The sequence below is a fragment of the Schistocerca serialis genome, chromosome 1 (assembly GCF_023864345.2).
Source record: "Schistocerca serialis cubense isolate TAMUIC-IGC-003099 chromosome 1, iqSchSeri2.2, whole genome shotgun sequence".
NCBI classification, from domain to species: domain Eukaryota; kingdom Metazoa; phylum Arthropoda; class Insecta; order Orthoptera; family Acrididae; genus Schistocerca; species Schistocerca serialis.
This window is the reverse complement of record NC_064638.1, coordinates 542674873-542684231: the sequence shown is the minus strand read 5'-3', so window position 1 is coordinate 542684231 and position 9359 is coordinate 542674873. Positions and strand designations below refer to the sequence as shown.

The window sequence follows — 9359 nt, the reverse complement described above, 5'->3', positions numbered from 1 at the left end:
GAAATATCTATGAGAAAACTAGGAAATACTGTAGGGGCAGTTCGGATTCACTCTGCATAGGCAATACGAGCTGCGACACGACTCTACGCAGAGAGCATCGAAACTGCTCCTTCCTTGGAGTGTCGGATGTGAATGTTTGTCGGAGCGGTCGGAGAAAGCGCGCTCGCTCTTCGGCCACCTGGAAAGTTGGTCGGTGGGACGTGGCGGCGGGCCACGGCTCAAGGCCGCGAGAAAGCCAGACGGCAGCGCCACGCACCACAGCCCGGCAGGTGGCGGCAGCAGGGTGCGCTGGAATGCCGCATGCCGCGGCGCTCCACAACACAGTCGCCTTTCGGCTGCCGCACGACAGACGACAGACGTCAGGCAGCGGGCCGCCCGACGCGCTGGAATTCCACTCCGCCTCACGATCTAGCTGCGTCCGTTGTCCACTGCCAGGTAAGCCTTCATCCAGCCGACCTCCTAGCTTTAAGCGCCCTGCACACGCACCCACCGACCGACCGACCAACTGGACGTTTGTGGGCGTTTTGACCGATCGGCCGACGAACATTCCCTGTCGGAGTGTCGGGCGAGTAGGACCATCGGACAGCCGACCCTCCACCACTCCATCCAACAAATTGTGTCGTGTGTAGCACTGTCGTACCGACCTCCCGACAAAAGAGCGTCTTTTGTCACTCTGAGGGCAGAATTAAATGCTGTTCTAGTATTAATGGCAGGGTGCGAGCTGGACGAAACTTTGACAGAGTTTCTGGAGAAATTAAGAGGACAGATGTTTGTGGGATACTTCGTGCGAGGAGTGTAGCAATATAGATGCAAGAAATGAAGCATTTTTTTCATTTTTTTCATCGAACCCAAAATGGTTTCGTGTGGCACATAGAGTAAGAGACTGTCGAGCATCTGTGTTTGGTTTTAAATGGTATTTCCGATACTTACTGGAAATCTAACAACCGAAATACCGACATTAAAGCTGGACGCGGTGGCCGAGCGATTCCAGGCGCTTCAGTTCGGACCATCGCTGTTGCTACGGTCGCAGGTTCGAATCCTGTGATGTTCTTAGGTTAGTTAGGTTTCCGTAGTTCTAAGACTAGGGGACTGATGACCTCAGACGTTAAGTCCCGTATTGCATAGAGCGATTTGAACCATTTTAACAGACATTAAATCGCCATTAATTCGTAAAATATACTTGCATCATTGTCATAAGTATTAAAAAAGTCCTGCCTATATCAAAGCTTCCTGCTATGAGGGGCAAATTGTGGGACTCTGCAAAGGTCTAACAGTTGTTAAATGCTTTATTTCTTATGTATCGGTTGTATTTATTAGATGATGTGCGCCACCATCATGTTTAGTATTTCTTCTTTGAAATGAGTTTCCTACACTTACAGGTCAACTTTTATGATGCGTACATAAATAAATTCATAACGTTTCAATGAACATCTTATGCTTTATTTATTTTGCTCTAATGTGGTGTATTTCCTCCGTCAAATATAAATAACATTGCAGGTTTCAGGAATCATTTAGTGTACTATTGTGGGAATACAACACTTAATTTCAGATTCTCTTAACGTTAGCTAGTCGCTAGAAATCATATGAGCAGCCTCACCTCGCAGCTTGCAACCTCTCTCGTGACTGCATTCTATTTCATTAAGAATGGTTTGACGATGTTAGCTCCGAACTGCGTCATTTACACAATATTAGATGATTACGAAAATCATCTGATCCCTGTTGCTGAAGTTAACAGAACGTTGGTTTAGTTTTTTCCTTGCATTAGCCACTTCTTTGCCCACCGTTTCCTCTCGGCTTTTTTTTCTCCTCCTTTAAAACAGTCAAGGCAAACCCCCATTTTTGTTTCTACATAAAACAAGAAGGATTTTGTAGACCATGCTACAGTGAACTTCAGATAAATAAATCCAGCAACTGGGCGGCGCTGTAATCGTCGACTGCAGTCGTTCTGGACGTGTTTTGGATGCCATGAAATTGGTCGGTTGGTCGGCCGACAAATGGCTGCGTGTGTAGGGGCCTCTAACTTAACTAAGTGATCAAAAGTATCCGGACACCCCCAAAACATGCGTTTTTCATATTAGGTGCTTTGTGCTGCCAGTTATTGCCAGGTACTCCATATCAGCGACCTCAGTAGTCATTAGACATTGTGAGAGAACAGAATGGGGCGCTTCGTGGAACTCAACAGACTTCGAACGTGATCCGATGATTGGGTGTCACGTGTGTCATACGTCTGCACACGAGATTTCTACAATCCTAAACATCCATGGATCCACTGTTTCCGATGAGACAGTGAAGTGGAAACGTGAAGGGACACGTACAGCACAAAAGTGTACAGGCCGGCCTCGTCTGTTGACTGACAGAGACCTCCGACAGCTGAAGAGGGTCGTGATGTGTAATAGGCAAACATCTATCGAGACCATCACACAGGAATTCCAAACTGCATCAGGATCCAATGCAAGCACTATGACAGTTAGGCGGGAGGTGAGAAAACTTGGATTTCATGGTCGAGCGGCTGCTCATAAGCCACACATCACGCTGGTAAACGCCAAACGACGCCTCGCTTGGTATTAGGAGCTTAAACATTGGACAATTAAACAGTGGAAAAACGTTGGTTAGAGTGGCGAATCACGGTACACAGTGTGGCGATCCGCTGGCATGGTGTGGGTATGGCGAATGACCAGTGAACGTCATCTGCCAGTGTGTGTAGTGCCAACAGTAAAATTCGGAGGCGCTGGTGTTTCTCATGGAAAGGGCTTGTACCCGTTGTGGTTTTGCGGGGAACTGTCACAACATAGGCCTGCACCGATGTTTTAAGCACCTTCTTGCTTCCCACTGTTGAAGAGCAATTCGGGGTCGGCGATTGCATCTTTCAACACGATCGAGCACCTGTTCATAATGCACGGCTTGTGGTGTATTGGTTACACGACAATAACGTCCCTGTAATGGACTGGTCTGCACAGAGTCCTGACGCGAATCCTATAGCACACCTCTGGAATGTTTTGGAACACCGACTTCGTGCCAGGCCTCTCCGATCGACATCGGTACTTCTCCTCAGTGCAGTACTCCGTGAAGAATGGGCTGCCATTTCCCAAGAAACCTTTCAGCACCTGACTGAACGTATGCCTGCGTGAGTGGAAGCTGTCATCAAGGCTAAGAGTGGGCCAACGCCATATTGAATTCCAGCATTACCGACGGAGGGCGTCAGGAACTTGTAACTCATTTTCAGTTAGGTGTCCGGATATTTTTTATCACATGGTGTACATCGTGACCCTTCAAGTATTACGTACTTCAGCCTTACTAATCTTCCACACTTCAAGAAGAAAGTGTTAATTGCTGTTCCAAATAAGGCGGTTACTGACTGGTGTGACGCTTATAAACTCTTCGTGGCACATCTTCAAATATATTATCAAAGAAAAGTTGATTATATCCTTTTTCTCAACATTCAGAGCAGAGCGATAAACTCTAATATTTATTTTTTTACTAGTTGCAGGAACACATGTAACCTCCCATAGGATAATACCATTTTATGCACTTTCTCGATGCTTTCGAAGGTGGTAAATATTTTGAGAGGCCTATGGGGATCTCCTTAAAAAGAAGTATGACACTTCGTTCCTTTCTTTTCTGGAAAGAACTTCCACACTTAGGTTTCTTTTTATTTTTTCTTTGCTACTTGTTTCAAGGTTGTATCCTAATACTCGTTCGAATCAGCCAGGCTGAAACGCTGCAATCTGACGTAATCACTGCCCAGTAACTTTTAGCTACTGACCCAGACATAAAATTCTCCATATAAAATAACTGAGAAGATAATGAAAACGCACTGGTTAATTCAGCCGCCTTTGAGATTGAAGTAACAGAGTCGTTGCACACTTACACCAACTTTGGTTGTATTATAGTCGAGAAAGCGACAGAAACAAAGAATTTCATGTCGACACTCCAGTTCACCCGTTAGAATAAAAGACCCTCAATATCATTAGAATCGTACAACGACGCCAATAACCGTAAATAGAGTCAGCACTTTACTCATCGTGATGGTGGAGTATGCACCAGCGGAAAAAAGTCATTGGCATCAGTGTCAAATTCTTGTCATAGAAGAGTAATTCATTGACATTGGCTGTCTGGTGTTGGTACTTAGGCTCATTTCGATTATATAAAGGTCACTATCGTACTAATGCTAGAATAAAATACGAACTTTGTTCAGCTGATCAGCGACAGTACGTTGCACGCTGTCATCGGTTTCTTCAGCGACCGACGGATGCGCGGAGCAGGAATCGCCGTTGTACTTACAGGAGTTATTTAGCGCTCACTGTTGAAGGTAGTGACCGTATTGGAGCTAATGAGAATCAGTCGTAGAGAAAACGTAGCGTGCGGCTCAAAGCATCGTCTCCAAAGTTCTATGCAGATATTCGTTCCTGATCGTCACAAAGCGGGAGGGAGCAGTGTTCGACACGCAGGACGAGCAACGGCCGTACTGACTGACGGTGGTTTCCTTAAATCGGTTAAGGAGAAAGCCGAGAGGGGAACTTTGAAGGGGGCAGGGCAGACTTCATTCTCCATCCTTATCTGGTCTTAGCTCATGCTCCATTCACTGACTCGTCGTAAACAATGCGTCGAGCCTTAAACTGCCGTCTTCCCTTACGATTCTGCTTAACGGCACTGCTGATTTTGAGACGCATATTTTCGACAGTATTCGAACGAGTCACTGAACATGTCATTGACGAGAAGCGAGTTTCATACTTGTCCGCTTTTACAGTATTCACCCAAATTACTACCACAGAATATTTAAGTTGTACCTTTGACAATCTCCTCTATATCTTCTGCTCCCACTCCCCCTCCATCAAATTCCTTCTTAGCTAATACCCTGTATGCGACAGTTTCGATGTTGATGGTGCTGATGTTCTCCATCGCATTACCCCACGTTGTTTTCCAATTTATGAACTTTCTTCAGGGTATACTGGTGATTCTGTACGCCAAAAGAGATAAAAAAAAGTCAAACATTTTTTGTATGTGCAGGAACAGCTGTTTTTTGAGTAAATAAAACCTGCATTTAATTTCAAATAACAATGTAGATCTCTTTGTTACTAACGTACTCGTGTATTTTTGATCGCCAACACGCTAGACCTACTTTGTGTAAGACGTATATGTAGCTCGGTAACTGCTTCGGTACTGCAGTACAAGTTTATATGCCTTCTAGCTTATCGGATGAAGAGACTAAAATAAAATATGACGAGATAAAAGAAATTGATCAGATCCTTATTAGGAAACGAACATTTATGATGGACAGGAATTCGGCAGTAGAAAAAGAAGAGAAGGGAAAATGTAGAACGTAGACTGGGAGAAAAGAGCGAAAGGGTTGAATTTTAGATCATTAATTGGTGCAGTTGTTTTAAGAAACAAGCAAGAGGGTTGTAAGCGTGTAAAAGACCTTTAGACACTGGAAATAAGACTGATTATATGATGAAAAGATTTCAGAGTAGATTATGGGGTACTTGTCGACTGTAGTTATAAATGATTGGCTATGAAATACAGACTGAAACTGAAGAATTTGCAGTAATATAAGAATTTGAGATGGGATCTGGATAAATCGAATGAATCAGAGGTTGTCGAGTTTCAGACGAAGCATTAGTGCTCTGAAGAGGAATTAATGGGAATGGGTAGTGTCGTGAAAACACAGCCCATGGCGAGAGGTATCAGAAATGAGGTACTAAAAGTTGTGTACGATATATGCTATTTGAGCAGCAAAATAGCTGACGATATCGGAAACAGAGACGATATAAAACATAGACTGAAAATAGCAAGAAGCGATTCTGAAAAAGAAATTTAAAGTCAAACAGAAATTTAAATGTTAGGACGTATTTGCTGAAAATATTTACCTGTAGTGCAGTCTCGTACGGTAGTGAAACGTGGACGAAAAACAATTCAGACGAGACAGTCGAAACTTTTCAAACGTGGTGGTATAGAAGTATGATAAAAAATGGAAATGAGCGTATGGTATCTTTGGCCGGGAGGCCCCTATTCGGCAAAGTACGGCCGCCAAGTGCAAGTCTTACTACATTCGACGCCACATTAGGCGACTTGCGCTTCGGTTATGAGGATGAAATGATGATGAGGACAACGCAACACCTAGTGCCCGAGCGAAGAAAATCTCCAACCTAGCCGGGAATCGAACCCGGGCCCGCTTGCATGGGAGGCGACCACGGTACCACCCAGCTAAGCAGGCGGACTAGAAGTGTGATTAGATGGGTAGATAGAAAAACTGAGGCACAGAATCGAAATTAGCAGAAAATACATTTGTCACAAGTTGACTAAAGAAATGGATCGGCTGAGAGGACACATCTTGCGGCATCAAGGAAATGCCATTTTGGGGTAGGGGTGAAACATGGGGGCTCAGAAAATAGTAGAGACACCAACGCTTCATTACAGTAAGCACGCTCAAATGTATGTAGTTTGGAATAATAATGTAGAGTTGAAATGTCTTGCACAGGATACATTAGCATGGGCTGCCACATCAAACCAGTCTTCGGACTGAAGACTAAAACTAGGACTTCAGTCGCATTTCTGTTGTTGAAGTCGCATTTCTATCGGGTGAAAAATATAAGTTAATAAAGATATTAAAAATCAAATCTTTTCTTGCTCGCAGAGCTACCACCGCGTTTGAATCACGTTTTTCGTGACGATAGATGACATATCACTATTCGGAGGAAGAATTGTGGTCATTTCGCAGCATATCTAGTTCATATGAAGCTCCGAGAAAATGGTTGTAGGACTACAGGGTAATAAATGAAGTGAGCATTTGTTATTGCCAGCCTCGTCGAAATAGACAAATGTCATCATTGGTGCCCGAATTTTAAAACGAGCCATTGAACGCAGTCCCGTGTGGTCCTTTCGTAACAGTTTCGCTGGTGAGAGTCGCGAGTGCATAGCCAGAGGCGCAGCTATGTTACCACAGTCCATCCGTATAGTACGCTTCCCCCGTTACATCCTGACGGAAACGCATGGGGCCTCTAGACGAAGTGGGACTGCCGTTACACGGCCGATTCCCGGCACCGACTAAATGGAATGTTCAGGAAAGTGGCTCCGTGGTCGGTCCCTCAGTTCTTGTCCGTCACTTCTCACTTCTGTCCCATCTGGGACTGTTTGTTGACGTGAAAAATACCGACTACTACTAATGTGTATTAACAGAACCCACTGTAACTGGCTGGCTACGTCGATACAGACGTCGGGTGTAATCAACAGAAACATGCCTAGTAAAGCAGTGTGGTGTTCAGATTCTAGGGTTGATGACAGCTGTATCCTTACGGATCTTAAATTGAGTTCTTTACGTATTTCAGTGAATACTAAACCCAGAGCACTGTTGCGATCTTAGCAATGATTTTGTGACTGAAGCGTTTCTGTATTCGTTTATCAAGTACAATTACTCATCGTTATCAGTGACATTAATTTTCCCCTGATAATGAGTAAATGTAAATAATAGTCGCTAACATGTTCTTCTGGAACAGGGTTAGTCCTTATAATCATATCCCAGAAAACCGTCAGCACAGGCGTGTGCCAGTAATGAATTGAAACTGACAGAATGGTTCTGTATTAATCACAACTACATTCTACAGTAGACAGTGCATTTAGCGATTGCTCTGGCCGTATCTGGTATGCAGAGATACGACTTGGAAATAACCTGTATGCTGTGACTACGGCACTGTCCTCGATGTCTGTTCTGTACTACTAGTTGAGCAAACTACGTACGCTAGTCAAAAGTATCAGGACACCTCTATGGAATGCAGTATTGACTACTAGATGTCACGAGATGAGCCATTATAAAACGAGGTGGGGAGTATCGTGTTATCAGCAGAGAACACTAACAGCAGAGTGCGACGCTCAGGAGAGCTGAGTGTTGTCGACCAGTCTTTGGATGTCATCTGAGTAACAAAACCATCAGGAATATATACACCGTTCTGAAGCTACCCGAGTCGACTATAAGTGATGTGACTGTGAAGTAGAAACGCGCATGAATAACCGTAGCTAAACCAAGATCAGGAAGACCTCATGTACTGACTGACAGGAACCGTTCAGTATAGGGGAGGATGGTTGTTAAAAATCCCATGAAATCTGGACTCACTCTTGAGTTCCAAAGTACTACTGCAGTTCAGCTGGCACAATGACACTGCGGAGGGAGTTAACAAGAATGGGTACAATGGTGGAGCAGCTCCTCGTCAGCCACACATTTCTGTACTCAGTACTAAGCGACACTTGAGGTGGTGTAAAAAAGGAGGGCGCCACTGGACAGAGGATAACTGGAATCGAGTGATTTGGAGCGATGTACCACGCTATACCCTGCGACAATCCTATAAAAGGATCGGCGTTTGACGAATGTCTGGAGGACATGACCTGCCGTAATGTGCAGTGCCAGCGGTGAAGTTCGGAGACTGTGGTGTTGCGCTAAGGACATGTTTCTCGTGGTTAGCGTGTGAATCCATACTGTGCTTAAGAAAACACAAAATGCGAAGGATACGAACACATTTTACAAAGCTGCAGAGGAACAGTTCGGAGGCGAGGACTGTAACAGCGTGATAAAGTATCCTGTCATAAAGCACCATCTGTGAGGCAATGGTTTAAGGACGTTGACATCCCTGAAATGGTGTTGCCTGCCCAGGGTCCCGATCTGAAAGCAATAGTAACGATTGGGACGATCTCTAACATCGACTTCGCTCCAGACGCCAACATACAAGCATCTTATGCTTCGAGCGCAGCCCGAGGAAGATTCACAGCGAGGTCACGCAGTGGTCGGGCTGGCCAGACATAGCATGGGAAAGCACGTGCATTCTCTAGTTTCGGCTCTCGAAGAATGGGCTGCCATTCTACCAGAAATTTACATCTCACTGAAAGCGTCCCTAGCAGACTTCAAGCTGCCATAAAATGATGGGTTGGGTGCACTCTATATTAATGTCCACTAATGATTACAGGGATAATTTTGATCCGAAGGTGTATACACATGAGCTTCCCTGAAATTTCAACAGTAGTAGACAGGCAGGGGCCTCCTGGCACAGTTGAAGCTCTGAAAGCGGGCGGAGATAAGTTCTTGAATAGCTGAATTAAAAAGAGCATTGCTCCGGGAAGACAGGGGTCAGTCATAAAGTCCGACTACGGTATAAAAGTTGCAGTAACTTGCAGTCAGTTCCTGTTTGTCATATTCGCAATAAACTAAAGTATTTTCTGGGAACTTCACATCCTCATGTCGTTTTTGTTAAAAGAATTATTTATACCGTGTGTAGTGATATTAACCAGCGTTTCTGCCCTGGAAACAATGAAGCGACAAAATGGATGGCCCCGGAAGAGTGTTCCGCAAACCACACTGGTCATTCTGGACATCA

The 9359-nt window shown here is 44.6% G+C and overlaps 1 protein-coding gene across 1 annotated transcript in view; it reads left to right on the top strand.

Moving 5' to 3' along the window:
* The first annotated feature begins 343 nt into the window (after positions 1-343).
* The window catches only part of LOC126412230 (putative fatty acyl-CoA reductase CG5065), a 125391-nt gene continuing 116375 nt past the window's right edge, over positions 344-9359 (top strand). Inside the window, exon 1 of the mRNA XM_050081761.1 lies at positions 344-435. The gene's annotated coding sequence lies outside the window, so the exon portion shown is untranslated. The remainder of the gene's footprint in view (positions 436-9359) is intronic.